The sequence below is a fragment of the Anopheles funestus genome (genome assembly GCF_943734845.2).
Source record: "Anopheles funestus chromosome X unlocalized genomic scaffold, idAnoFuneDA-416_04 X_unloc_72, whole genome shotgun sequence".
Lineage (NCBI taxonomy): Eukaryota > Metazoa > Arthropoda > Insecta > Diptera > Culicidae > Anopheles > Anopheles funestus.
Window position 1 is genome coordinate 7,501 of NW_026045201.1, and position 15,000 is coordinate 22,500.

The window sequence follows — 15,000 nt, forward strand, 5'->3', positions numbered from 1 at the left end:
GCCAAAAGTACCGATAGAGTACCCACAAATAGCACCCAGTTGGCCTAAGTTGGCCAAAAGTACCGATAGAGCACCCACAAGTAGCACCCAATTGGCCTATGTTGGCCAAAAGTACCGATAGAGTACCCACAAATAGCACCCAATTGGCCTAAGTTGGCCAAAAGTACCGATAGAGTACCCACAAATAGCACCGAGTGGGCCTAACATGGCCAAAAGTACCGATAGAGTACCCACAAATAGCACCGAGTGGGCCTAACATGGCCAAAAGTACCGATAGAGTACCCACAAAGAGCACCCCATGGGCCTAAGTTGGCCAAAAGTACCGATAGAGTACCCACAAATAGCACCGAGTGGGCCTAACATGGCCAAAAGTACCGATAGAGTACCCACAAGAAGCACTGAGTTGGCCTAAGTTGGCCAAAAGTACCGATAGAGTACCCACAAATAGCACCCAGTTGGCCTAAGTTGGCCAAAAGTACCGATAGAGCACCCACAAGAAGCACTGAGTTGGCCTAAGTTGGCCAAAAGTACCGATAGAGTACCCACAAATAGCACCCAGTTGGCCTAAGTTGGCCAAAAGTACCGATAGAGCACCCCACAAGTAGCACCCAATTGGCCTATGTTGGCCAAAAGTACCGATAGAGTACCCACAAATAGCACCCAATTGGCCTAAGTTGGCCAAAAGTACCGATAGAGTACCACAAATAGCACCGAGTGGGCCTAACATGCCAAAAGTACCGATAGAGTACCCACAAATAGCACCGAGTGGGCCTAACATGGCCAAAAGTACCGATAGAGTACCCACAAAGAGCACCCCATTGGCCTAAGTTGGCCCAAAAGTACCGATAGAGTACCCACAAATAGCACCGAGTGGGCCTAACATGGCCAAAAGTACCGATAGAGCACCCACAAGAAGCACTGAGTTGGCCTAAGTTGGCCAAAAGTACCGATAGAGTACCCACAAATAGCACCCAGTTGGCCTAAGTTGGCCAAAAGTACCGATAGAGCACCCACAAGAAGCACTGAGTTGGCCTAAGTTGGCCAAAAGTACCGATAGAGTACCCACAAATAGCACCCAGTTGGCTAAGTTGGCCAAAAGTACCGATAGAGCACCCACAAGTAGCACCCAATTGGCCTATGTTGGCCAAAAGTACCGATAGAGTACCCACAAATAGCACCCAATTGGCCTAAGTTGGCCAAAAGTACCGATAGAGTACCCACAAATAGCACCGAGTGGGCCTAACATGGCCAAAAGTACCGATAGAGTACCCACAAATAGCACCGAGTGGGCCTAACATGGCCAAAAGTACCGATAGAGCACCCACATATAGCACCGAATGGGCCTAAGTTGGCCAAAAGTACCGATAGAGTACCCACAAATAGCACCGAGTGGGCCTAACATGGCCAAAAGTACCGATAGAGCACCCACATATAGCACCCCATTGGCCTAAGTTGGCCAAAAGTACCGATAGAGTACCCACAAAGAGCACCCAATTGGCCTAAGTTGGCCAAAAGTACCGCCAAGTAGCACCATAGAGGCCCGAGTAGAGCGAAATGTGGGCCAAATTGAACATTTGAAAATTTTTACAAGTCCAGAAAATTTTCTAAGTCCAGAAAATTTTCTAAGTCCAAAGAGTTGGACAAATTTCCTTAGGCCCAAAGGTTGCACTGAATGTTCCTAAGTTGGCCATCAGTACCCATGAAGTATCGCGAAGGTTCACCCGAAAGACACAATATGCCCTAAAGTACCCACAGAGTACCCACAAGTTGCACCCAATTGGCCTAAGTTGGCCAAAAGTACCGACAAGTAGCACCATAGAGGCCCGAGTAGAGCGAAATGTGGGCCAAAGTACCGAGTAGTTGCCACAAATGCCCAAATGGATACCAAAATGTGGTACCAAGTACCTAACTGTTGCAACAAATGCTAGCTTTCTGAGCAAAAGCTGTGGACCAATTTCGTAGAAGAACCGCCTAGGCGAAAAGGCAAAAATCGCCGAAGCTGGCCCGCTCGCAGAGCTCGCGGGCCAGGAGATACTCATAGGGCGCTTTACTAGAGTGGGGAACTTGAGAATTTTTGTGTCCGAGACTTTGGGCAACTTCGCGGCCGCCCCCTTAAAGTAAAAGATTTTCTCTGGGTGCCTAAAATTCGCAATTCCCGCAAAGTCGGGAAGACGTTAAAGTTTTTGCCCAAAAAATGGCCATCGATTTAAGGTGATTTTCCAATAAGAAAATGCTTCCTATTTTGAATTTTTTCGAATATTTCCTAAACTAAGCGTCGGAGCACATGGCCGTGGAGGAACTTTTGGTAGCTTTTGGCAAGGGCTATCGGATGAAATAATGCGAAAGGCCATCGGAGCGATATTGGATAAATGCGGGCCCATAAACGTACCTAAGAAGTGAAAATTGGTTCCTTGCACGCAGGATGCAAGAAATGCTTGAGTGTTAACCATCATCGGTACCAAGTACCTAGGTTATATCGAGTGCGTAGATGGAAGTCGGTACCAAAGGGAAACCTTCCTAGGCTAGGTGCACGCAAGTGAGTATGGATCGATCAGTAGAAAGATGGGAAGCCAAAGGAAACCTTCCTAGGCTAGGTGCACGCAAGTGAGTATGGATCGATCAGTAGAAAGATGGGAAGCCATAGGAAACCTTCCTAGGCTAGGTGCACGCAAGTGAGTATGGATCGATCAGTAGAAAGATGGGAAGCCATAGGAAACCTTCCTAGGCTAGGTGCACGCAAGTGAGTATGGATCGATCAGTAGAAAGATGGGAAGCCATAGGAAACCTTCCTAGGCTAGGTGCACGCAAGTGAGTATGGATCGATCAGTAGAAAGATGGGAAGCCATAGGAAACCTTCCTAGGCTAGGTGCACGCAAGTGAGTATGGATCGATCAGTAGAAAGATGGGAAGCCATAGGAAACCTTCCTAGGCTAGGTGCACGCAAGTGAGTATGGATCGATCAGTAGAAAGATGGGAAGCCATAGGAAACCTTCCTAGGCTAGGTGCACGCAAGTGAGTATGGATCGATCAGTAGAAAGATGGGAAGCCATAGGAAACCTTCCTAGGCTAGGTGCACGCAAGTGAGTATGGATCGATCAGTAGAAAGATGGGAAGCCCAAGGAAACCTTCCTAGGCTAGGTGCACGCAAGTGAGTATGGATCGATCAGTAGAAAGATGGGAAGCCATAGGAAACCTTCCTAGGCTAGGTGCACGCAAGTGAGTATGGATCGATCAGTAGAAAGATGGGAAGCCATAGGAAACCTTCCTAGGCTAGGTGCACGCAAGTGAGTATGGATCGATCAGTAGAAAGATGGGAAGCCATAGGAAACCTTCCTAGGCTAGGTGCACGCAAGTGAGTATGGATCGATCAGTAGAAAGATGGGAAGCCATAGGAAACCTTCCTAGGCTAGGTGCACGCAAGTGAGTATGGATCGATCAGTAGAAAGATGGGAAGCCATAGGAAACCTTCCTAGGCTAGGTGCACGCAAGTGAGTATGGATCGATCAGTAGAAAGATGGGAAGCCATAGGAAACCTTCCTAGGCTAGGTGCACGCAAGTGAGTATGGATCGATCAGTAGAAAGATGGGAAGCCATAGGAAACCTTCCTAGGCTAGGTGCACGCAAGTGAGTATGGATCGATCAGTAGAAAGATGGGAAGCCATAGGAAACCTTCCTAGGCTAGGTGCACGCAAGTGAGTATGGATCGATCAGTAGAAAGATGGGAAGCCCAAGGAAACCTTCCTAGGCTAGGTGCACGCAAGTGAGTATGGATCGATCAGTAGAAAGATGGGAAGCCATAGGAAACCTTCCTAGGCTAGGTGCACGCAAGTGAGTATGGATCGATCAGTAGAAAGTGGGAAGCCCATTACCAGATGCCCTAGTGAAGACCGTAAACGAATATCATGAACCGATAAGGAGCACCAAATGCCCTAGTGAAGACCGTAAACGAATATCATGAACCGATAAGGAGCACCAAATGCCCTAGTGAAGACCGTAAACGAATATCATGAACCAAGAAGTAGCAACGAATGCCTGAAAAAGTACCAAGTCCACGGTATAGAGTAACGAGAGTTAACCGCCGTGATGTATGCAATGAGGGCAGCCATTGCATGGGTTCTGGACTTGGTTCGCGAATAACTTTTTTGCTAGACATCGGACAAAGTTGACGTGGAAGAACGAAATGTAGCATTTGGTGCCACCTATTTAAAACTTTTTCAAGATTGAAGATCCGATCGATACAGCCTGAGTTATAGGCAAAAGTTGGTGCAAAATTGAGCATTTTTAATGGTGAAAAATCGGTAATCCTCGAATAGCTCCTGTTGGAAGCATCGGACCACATGGTCGTGGAGGAACATATTGTAGCGTGCGGTGTCAAGTATCGACACCCAAAACCGCATGTCCGATGGACGGAAAATGACCAAGTTATAGTGAAAACTTGGTTGCACCAAATTCCCGAAGAAGTGCAACGAGAAGGTGAATGCGATGGTTGTTCGTCGAATAGCTCCGGCCACAGACATGGTAGCGATTAGTAGTGCATGGAAGAAATCTAGCCACAAGTGCCATCTACCCATGGCCAGAAGAAAGTGTGGCCATATCTTGGATACCGGCGGAGCTATGGTGCAAATATGGGCCAAAAATGGTGAAGTTGGACCAAAAATCCGACCAAGTGCGCGAGGCGCTTTCGTGAATAGCTCCGGCCACAGACATGGTAGCGATTAGTGGTGCATGGAAGAAATTTAGCCACAAGTGCCATCTACCCATGGCCAGAAGAAAGTGTGGCCATATCTTGGATACCGGCGGAGCTATGGGGCAAATACGGGCCAAAAATGGTGCAAGTTGGACCAAAAATCCGAAAAAGTACCTAGGTAAATGCGATGGTTGTTCGTCGAATAGCTCCGGCCACAGACATGGTAGCGATTAGTGGTGCATGGAAGAAATCTAGCCACAAGTGCCATCTACCCATGGCCAGAAGAAAGTGTGGCGCTATCTTGGATACCGGCGGAGCTATGGGGCAAATATGGGCCAAAAATGGTGCAAGTTGGACCAAAAATCCGAAAAAGTACCTAGGTAAATGCGATGGTTGTTCGTCGAATAGCTCCGGCCACAGACATGGTAGCGATTAGTGGTGCATGGAAGAAATCTAGCCACAAGTGCCATCTACCCATGGCCAGAAGAAAGTGTGGCCATATCTTGGATACCGGCGGAGCTATGGTGCAAATATGGGCCAAAAATGGTGAAGTTGGACCAAAAATCCGACCAAGTGCGCGAGGCGCTTTCGTGAATAGCTCCGGCCACAGACATGGTAGCGATTAGTGGTGCATGGAAGAAATCTAGCCACAAGTGCCATCTACCCATGGCCAGAAGAAAGTGTGGCCATATCTTGGATACCGGCGGAGCTATGGGGCAAATACGGGCCAAAAATGGTGCAAGTTGGACCAAAAATCCGAAAAAGTACCTAGGTAAATGCGATGGTTGTTCGTCGAATAGCTCCGGCCACAGACATGGTAGCGATTAGTGGTGCATGGAAGAAATCTAGCCACAAGTGCCATCTACCCATGGCCAGAAGAAAGTGTGGCGCTATCTTGGATACCGGCGGAGCTATGGGGCAAATATGGGCCAAAAATGGTGCAAGTTGGACCAAAAATCCGAAAAAGTACCTAGGTAAATGCGATGGTTGTTCGTCGAATAGCTCCGGCCACAGACATGGTAGCGATTAGTGGTGCATGGAAGAAATCTAGCCACAAGTGCCATCTACCCATGGCCAGAAGAAAGTGTGGCGCTATCTTGGATACCGGCGGAGCTATGGGGCAAATATGGGCCAAAAATGGTGCAAGTTGGACCAAAAATCCGACCAAGTGCGCGAGGCGCTTTCGTGAATAGCTCCGGCCACAGACATGGTAGCGATTAGTGGTGCATGGAAGAAATCTAGCCACAAGTGCCATCTACCCATGGCCAGAAGAAAATGTGGCCATATCTTGGATACCGGCGGAGCTATGGGGCAAATATGGGCCAAAAATGGGTAAAATTGTACGGTCCAAAGCCAAGGGTAAATTTTTTTATTCCTCTAATAACTTCTAGCACAGACATTGAATCGGTTGGTGATGTATGGATGAAATGTAGCAAACAGTTGGAACTACCCATAAAATCTTAAAGATTGACGATCCAATGTATAGAACCGGAGTAATGTGCGATACTTGGTGAAAAATCGAGTGAAAAATTAGCTATAAACTGTTTTTGGCCCATAACTCGAATACTAGACATCGGAAGGGGGGGTCGTAGAACGATTTTTTGTTGCCCTATCGATTCCCTATCGAACGAGCAAAAGTTGTTTTTTTGACCAAAAAGGACCCCTACTCTAGTAAAATTGGCCTGATTTTACTAGTCCCCGGTACCCGTACAGGCAAAATGAGCAAAATGCTCAAGTATGAATGGTTTTTGGCCCATAACTCGAATACTAGACGTCGCAGGGGGGTGTCATGGAACAATTTTTGGTAGCCCTTGAAATTATCTATCGAATGACATATACTTGATTTTTGGCCAAAAAGTTCCCTAGACTAGTAAAAATCGCATCATTTTACTAGAGTCGGGTACCCTGGACGAAAAACCGCTATAATTGCGGTTTTTGGCTAATAACTCGAATACTAGACGTCGCAGGGGGGTGTCGTGGAACAATTTTTGGTAGCCCTTGAAATTATCTATCGAATGACATATACTTGATTTTTGGCCAAAAAGTTCCCTAGACTAGTAAAAATCGCATCATTTTACTAGAGTCGGGTACCCTGGACGAAAAACCGCTATAATTGCGGTTTTTGGCTAATAACTCGAATACTAGACGTCGCAGGGGGGTGTCGTGGAACAATTTTTGGTAGCCCTTGAAATTATCTATCGAATGACATATACTTGATTTTTGGCCAAAAAGTTCCCTAGACTAGTAAAAATCGCATCATTTTACTAGAGTCGGGTACCCTGGACGAAAAACCGCTTAAGTTGCGGTTTTTGGCTAATAACTCGAATACTAGACGTCGCAGGGGGGTGTCGTGGAACAATTTTTGGTAGCCCTTGAAATTATCTATCGAATGACATATACTTGATTTTTTGACCAAAAAGTTCCTAGACTAGTAAAAATCGCATCATTTTACTAGAGTCGGGTACCCTGTACGAAAAACCGCTATAGTTGCGGTTTTTGGCCAATAACTCGAATACTAGACGTCGGAGGGGGGTGCCGTAGAACAATTTTTTGTAGCCCTTGAAATTACCTTTCGAATGATATATAGTGGTTTTTTGGTCAAACAGTGACCCCGAGACTAGTAACCCTCCATACACAAAACCGCCTAAAAAGTTTTGGTTTTGCAAAATTTTGAAAAGTGCGTCAAAAAAATTTTTTCAAAAAGTACCAAATCGTGATCAGAACTCACTATAGACCATAAAAAGTGAAATCCGATGGTCATTTGCAACACTTGGTCAATCGAGAAAAATTTCACTTTTTTACTAGAGTCGGGTACCCTGAACGAAAAATCGCTCAAGTGATGGTTTTTGGCCAATAACTCGAATACTAGACGTCGGAGGGGGGTGCCGTAGAACAATTTTTTGTAGCCCTTGAAATTACCTTTCGAATGATATATAGTGGTTTTTTGGTCAAACAGTGACCCCGAGACTAGTAACCCTCCATACACAAAACCGCCTACAAAAACTTTGTTTTGAAAAATTTTGAAAAGTTCAAAAAAATTTTTTTTTCAAAAACTACTAAAACGTGATAAGAACTTACTATAGACCATAAAAAGTGATATCCGATGATAATTTGCAAAAGTTGGTAACTAGTAAAAAATTTCACTTTTTTACTAGAGTCGGTGCAACGAGAAAAAAAAAGTCCGTGATGGAGAAAAATGGCACGTTTTCCACGCCTGTACGCTTTCGTTTACTATATAGGGGGTAGGTGAGCCAGAAGCATGATTTTGACTGAGTATGTATCTTTATGAATTGGACCCTTCTAAATCGATTGAGACTACCCCCAGGACGATCGGACGACTGCTTCTGGCTCAAAATGTGGTTTTTAGATTTTGATCGTCAATTATGCGAGAAAAAATCGATTAGAAGTAAAGATACGAAATGCTTGGTCTAAGTTGGGAAACGACTTCGGATATTTGTTGGACGTTGTCGTAGAAGGTCCGAGGACCAAGGAAAAGTGATTTCCAAGTGGATTTATGCACTATTAGTCGATGGTAAGATGTGAAATTAGTAGAACTTACCATACAGTTTGCGAAGTTGAAGCAATCGGTTGGTGAATATGGTACTGTCTGTCCAATTTGGTGGTTCGGAATGAGTGAAACGATGTTGATGATGGATAGACGTTCCGATTGCCCCCGATCGGGGAACATATAGTGGTCTTTAAGGTCCAAGTACCTATGTTTTGGTAAGCAGAACTGAGAGTTAAAGGATGAAAGTCGGCCATTCCTAATATCATCCTATCGGTGGTTCGCGAGTTGTTTGAGGACCGGAGCAGCTCGCGATGAAACGGTCCTAGGGTATTGGTTATCCATCCAAGGAAGAGTAAATGCGATCCTAGATGTGTGTCGTTGGCCGTTCTACCGGTATCGCCTATCGATGAGATATCGACGGGCATGCCTTACTCGAAAGTTGAATTCTAGGATCGATGGTCAAACAGACCTATGAGCGATAAACCAAACTGAACACGTATTGATGTCGGCTTTTCCTATCATTTGATGCCGCAGGTTGTTTAGGGACCGGAGCAACTTGCGGCCGAGACGGTCCCCGGGGGTTTCTTTCTCCAAGGAGTGGAAACTATTAAGCAAGAGTTGTAGCAAGATACGATCCTCTGATGTGTCGTTGGCCGTTCATGCGGTATCGCCTGTCGATGAGATATCGATGGGCATGCCTTACTCTACCGACCTTCTAATTGAGAGTATTAATCAGGGATCGATGGTCAAACAGACCAATGAGCGATAAACCAAACTGAACACGTATTGATGTCGGCTTTTCCTATCATTTGATGCCGCAGGTTGTTTAGGGACCGGAGCAGCTTGCGGCCGAGACGGTCCCCGGGGGTTTCTTTCTCCAAGGAGAAGAAACGATTAAGCAAAAGTTGTAGCAAGATACGATCCTCTGATGTGTCGTTGGCCGTTCAAGCGGTATCGCCTGTCGATGAGATATCGATGGGCATGCCTTACTCTCCCGACTGGATTACTGAGAGTTTAATCAGGGATCGATGGTCAAACAGACCAATGAGCGATAAACCAAACTGAACACGTATTGATGTCGGCATTTCCTATCATTTGTCGCAGGTTGTTTAGGGACCGGAGCAGCTTGCGACCGAGACGGTCCCCGGGGGTTTCTTTCTCCAAGGAGTGGAAACGATTAAGCAAAAGTCGTAGCAATAATCGATCACCTGATGTGTCGTTGGCCGTTCTTGCGGTATCGCCTGTCGATGAGATATCGATGGGCATGCCTTACTCTCCCGACTGGATTACTGAGAGTTTAATCAGGGATCGATGGTCAAACAGACCAATGAGCGATAAACCAAACTGAACACATATTGATGTCGGCATTTCCTATCATTTGTCGCAGGTTGTTTAGGGACCGGAGCAGCTTGCGACCGAGACGGTCCCCGGGGGTTTCTTTCTCTAAGGAGTGGAAACGATTAAGCAAAAGTCGTAGCAATAATCGATCACCTGATGTGTCGTTGGCCGTTCTTGCGGTATCGCCTGTCGATGAGATATCGATGGGCATGCCTTACTCTCCTGACTGTTTAATTGAGAGTTATAATCAGGGATCGATGGTCAAAAAGACCTATGAGCGATAAACCAAACTGAACACATATTGATGTCGGCATTTCCTATCATTTGTCGCAGGTTGTTTGGGGACCGGAGCAGCTTGCGACCGAGACGGTCCCTTCCCGAAAGATGGTGAACCGAGTCGTCTGGCGTAAAAACCGGACGACTCGAAAGGGCTTGACCCTTTCAAGTGAGCGATAATCACATTCTACGCTCAGTTCGACAGCTGCAAGGCAATCACTCGCTATGTTCAGAGCTAATACATGCAACATGCCGGCATTGTTTCCACCGACGCATGGATTCAAGACTGGTGCACTTATTAGTTAAACCGTTCGCCTCCGGGTGACTCGAGTTCAAGTCTGGATGAGGATTGTTCTTGCTGGTAATAGCTTGAGCCCCTGAATAAGGGGTCGAAGCGTACATTTTGAGAGTTAATGTACAACATATTACCAAATCGGCACCATGGGTTCGGGTGCAAGTGATGTAACCGTGAAAGATGTTGAGCAGCCCAACATCGGTTTACACACGCATAATAGGAAGGCAGCGCTGTCGACTGGTCAGTCGTGTAAGAAGTGTGCATTATCGATCACAAATATATTGGTGATCTGTAGGTTGCGCATACACCATGCCCGGTGTAAAGTGCCGTGGTCCCCCCCGGGGGGCTGCATCAAACCGTTCGCCACGCGAACTACCCAATGGAACGAGCTCTATGCATTTAATAAGAAGAAGAGATGATAATGAAACACGGTCGATTTAAGAGTTGAAAACGTTGAAATACCTATAAGCAAGTCTTAAGTTGGTGGTGACCGTTACGCCCCAACAAATTGGTGCCTTACCCTACACCAAAGAGCCATTCAACATGGTTCAAGTGAGCGATAATCACGCTCTACGCTCAGTATGACAGCTGCAAGGCAATCACTCGCTAAGTTCAGAGCTAATACATGCAACACGCCGGCATTGTTTCCACCGACGCATGGATTCAAGACTGGTGCACTTATTAGTTAAACCGTTCGCCTGCGGGTGTTTCGAGTTCAAGTCTGGATGAGGATTGTTCTTGCTGGTAATAGCTTGAGCCCCTGAATAAGGGGCCGAAGCGTACATCTTGAGAGTAAATGTACAACATATTACCAAATCGGCACCGTGGGTTCTGGTGCAAGTGATGTAACCATGAAAGATGTTGAGCAGCCCAACATCGGTTTACACACGCATAAGGGGTTTATTGTTATCTGTAGGTTGCGCATACACCATACCCGGTGTAAAGTGCCGTGGTCCCCCAGGGGGCTGCATCAAAACGTTCGCCATGCGAACTACCCAATGGAACGAACTCGATGTATTGAAAGAGATGAACAATTAATAGCGAGAATAGGGGCCCGGAAGCAATTCCGCGGCCCTACGGTCGATTCAAGAGTTGAAACGTTGTACAATCGTGGATAGCACCTAGTGCTAATATGGTGAGAGATAATGTGTGAGGAAATTTAGTTTCCTAAAGTTTAGTTAGTGGTTTCCGTTGTGCCCTAACAAACTTAAAGTTGGTGGTGACCGTTACACCCCAACAAATTGGTGCCTTACCCAACACCAAAGAGCCATTCCATATGGTTCTAGAGAGAGAGAGTTGTGTGGAAATTTATTTCCCACTAAGCGAGTGTGTGTCTGTAGTGGAACGAATTCTGGTTGATCCTACCAGTAATATACGCTTGTCTCAAAGGTTAAGCCATGCATGTCTAAGTACAAACATAAATGAATGTGAAACCGCATAAGGCTCAGTATAACAGCTATAATTCACAAGATCATCCTACCACTAGTTACTTGGATAACTGTGGAAAATCCAGAGCTAATACATGCAACATGCCGGGACTGTTGCCCTCGCGGGTAGCTGAACTGGTGCACTTATTAGTTAAACCAATCGCCTCCGGGCGGCTTGAGTTGAAGTCTGGATAAGGACGCAGATCGTATGGTCGCTTGTCGACTGACGACAGATCTTTCAAATGTCTGCCCTATCAACTATTGATGGTAGTGTAGAGGACTACCATGGTTGCGACGGGTAACGGGGAATCAGGGTTCGATTCCGGAGAGGGAGCCTGAGAAATGGCTACCACATCCAAGGAAGGCAGCAGGCGCGTAAATTACCCAATCCCAGTACGGGGAGGTAGTGACGAGAAATAACAATATGGACCTCTCTAACGATGGTCCATAATTGGAATGAGTTGAGTATAAATCCTTCAACAAGGATCAAGTGGAGGGCAAGTCTGGTGCCAGCAGCCGCGGTAATTCCAGCTCCACTAGCGTATATTAAAGTTGTTGCGGTTAAAACGTTCGAAGTTGATTGCCCGTCCAGACACGTGACCGCCACGGGCGCCCGGTTACACGCCGGGGCCGTTCGTGCGCGCGCTCACGGCTGCGACTCACAATGGTGTACTTGGGCGTTACTCTGTGAACGAGTACCGTGCTACCGGTTAACTCCGGCACGGGCTCCTCATGGTGCTCAAGATACTCACATTTACCTTGAACAAATTAGAGTGCTCAAAGCAGGCTAAGACAAAGCGTCCGGCCCCCCCGTGGGGTTGGCGTTGGCCGAGAATAATCTTGCATGGAATAATGGAATATGACCTCGGTTTATACGATTTCGTTGGTTTGTCAGAAACCTAGAGGTAATGATTAACAGAAGTAGTTGGGGGCATTGGTATTACGGCGCGAGAGGTGAAATTCGTAGACCGTCGTAGGACCAACTGAAGCGAAAGCGTTTGCCATGGATGCTTTCTTTAATCAAGAACGAAAGTTAGAGGATCGAAGGCGATTAGATACCGCCCTAGTTCTAACCGTAAACGATGCCAATTAGCAATTGGGAGACGCTACCCCTATTCGGTGCTCTCAGTCGCTTCCGGGAAACCAAAATCGGGTTCCGGGGGAAGTATGGTTGCAAAGTTGAAACTTAAAGGAATTGACGGAAGGGCACCACAAGAAGTGGAGCTTGCGGCTTAATTTGACTCAACACGGGAAAATTTACCAGGTCCAAACTTATCGAGGTAAGACAGATTGATAGCTCTTTCTCAAATTTAAGGGTAGTGGTGCATGGCCGTTCTTAGTTCGTGGAATGATTTGTCTGGTTAATTCCGATAACGAACGTGACTCAAACATGCTAACTAGAACGCTGTCAGCAGTGCGCCTCCGGGCGCACCTGACGTTACAGCCGGGCGGCGCCTTCACGGGCGGTCGTCGGCTACGTTTGCCCTGCTTAGCGGGACAACTTGTGTTTAGCAAGCTGAGAATGAGCGATAACAGGTCCGTGATGCCCTTAGATGTTCTGGGCTGCACGCGTGCTACAATGTGGGTCGCAGCGTGTTCTCGCCAATAGGCGCCCCCATTCCGAGAGGAACGGGAAATCACTAAAATGCCCATCTAGTCGGGATTGGGGACTGCAACGGTCCCCATGAACCTGGAATTTCTAGTAAGCACTAGTCATTAGCTAGTGCTGATTACGTCCCTGCCCTTTGTACACACCGCCCGTCGCTACTACCGATGGATTATTTAGTGAGGTTTCTGGAGGCTTACCTTCCGCGGTTCCTTCGTGAGCTGCAGCTGGCATGGCTGAAGTTGACCGAACTTGATGATTTAGAGGAAGTAAAAGTCGTAACAAGGTTTCCGTAGGTGAACCTGCGGAAGGATCATTACTGATGATCGTCCGCGAGTGACCAACCATGGGCTGCCTTCGGTGTAGCTCGGTCGCTCGCTTGCTATGTGTCAGAATTTGTTGAAAGCCAACTCGTTCGTTGTACACTTTGATGGGTGACCATCACTGTGTCCCCGTGCCGAGCTAGATCTCCCCTAGCCGTAAGGCACTTGAACGCCCCTTCGACGACGAGTTGCATGTGTGTGGTATGTGTCAGAATCTGGTGAAGCTTTCTGCATGTGATGTGCCTTGTGTGGATCCGTGGCCATTGCATTGTGTCTGGTGCTTAGATACCCAGACACTTAGAACGCTTGCGCGGAAAGCAAACTCGATCGTTGTACACTTTGATGGGTGACCATCACTGTGTCTCCGTGCCGTGCTAGAATCCCCCCTAGCCGTAAGGCACTTTGAACGCCCCTTCGACGACGAGTTACAAGAGTGTGGTATGTGTCAGAATCTGGTGAAGCTTTCTGCATGTGATGTGCCTTGTGTGGATCCGTGGCCATTGCATTGTGTCTGGTGTGTAGGTACCCAGACACTTAGAACGCTTGCGCGGAAAGCAAACTCGATCGTTGTACACTTTGATGGGCAACCATCACTGTGTCTCCGTGCCGTGCTAGATCTCCCCTAGCCGTAAGGCACTTTGAACGCCCCTTCGACGACGAGTTACAAGAGTGTGGTATGTGTCATAATCTGGTGAAGCTTTCTGCATGTGATGTGCCTTGTGTGGATCCGTGGCCATTGCATTGTGTCTGGTGTGTAGGTACCCAGACACTTAAGCAAACTCGATCGTTGTACACTGTGATGGGCGAGCATCACTGTGTCTCCGTGCCGTGTAAGAGCTCCCCTGGCCATCAGGCACTTGAAAGGTCCTTCGACGACGAGTTACAATAGTGGTGTGTTAGATACGTCAGGTGATGGTATCTACTGTTGTGCAATACGTATCCGGCCACGGCACGGAACGAACGGGAACTGTGGTGCAGACATACAAAGAGTTAAGCCTATTAGTCATTAACTCTAAGGACGGGGCCATGGGGCGGTACGCAAAGGATACGGATGAGCGAGTATGCAGGCCCAATACTCAATAGCTCGATCCGATCCAAGCACATGAGTTGACTGCGGCGCCAGGTTAACCAATGTGCTAGATTCTATTTGGCCAGTAGAATCTTGTGTCTTATGCGATTTGATACCAAGACACCAGAACGAAAGTTAGTTGAAGAGTTATTAAACTCTTATGAAGTATGGTTGTGCAATCACAACTTATGACTTTAACCTATAAAGTGGATATGGACTTGCAATTATAACATGGAATCTCTACACACCCCATGAGCTCGATCCAATCCACGCACACGAGTTGCCTGAGTAGCGACAGGTATACCGATGTGCAATACGTATCCGGCCACGGCACGGAACGAACGGGAACTGTGGTGCAGACATACAAAGAGTTAAGCCTACTAGTCATTAACTCTAAGGACGGGGCCATGGGGCGGTACGCAAAGGATACGGATGAGCGAGTATGCAGGCCCAATACTCAATAGCTCGATC

General features: G+C 47.1%; 1 long non-coding RNA gene across 1 annotated transcript in view; it reads left to right on the forward strand.

The window, feature by feature from the left end:
• LOC125774013 (uncharacterized) overlaps window positions 1-15,000 on the forward strand; it is an 88,226-nt gene that overhangs the window by 6,764 nt on the left and 66,462 nt on the right. Inside the window, exon 2 of the long non-coding RNA XR_007420535.1 lies at window positions 14,584-15,000. This exon is cut by the window's right edge and continues 443 nt beyond it. This is a non-coding gene — a long non-coding RNA (uncharacterized LOC125774013). The remainder of the gene's footprint in view (window positions 1-14,583) is intronic.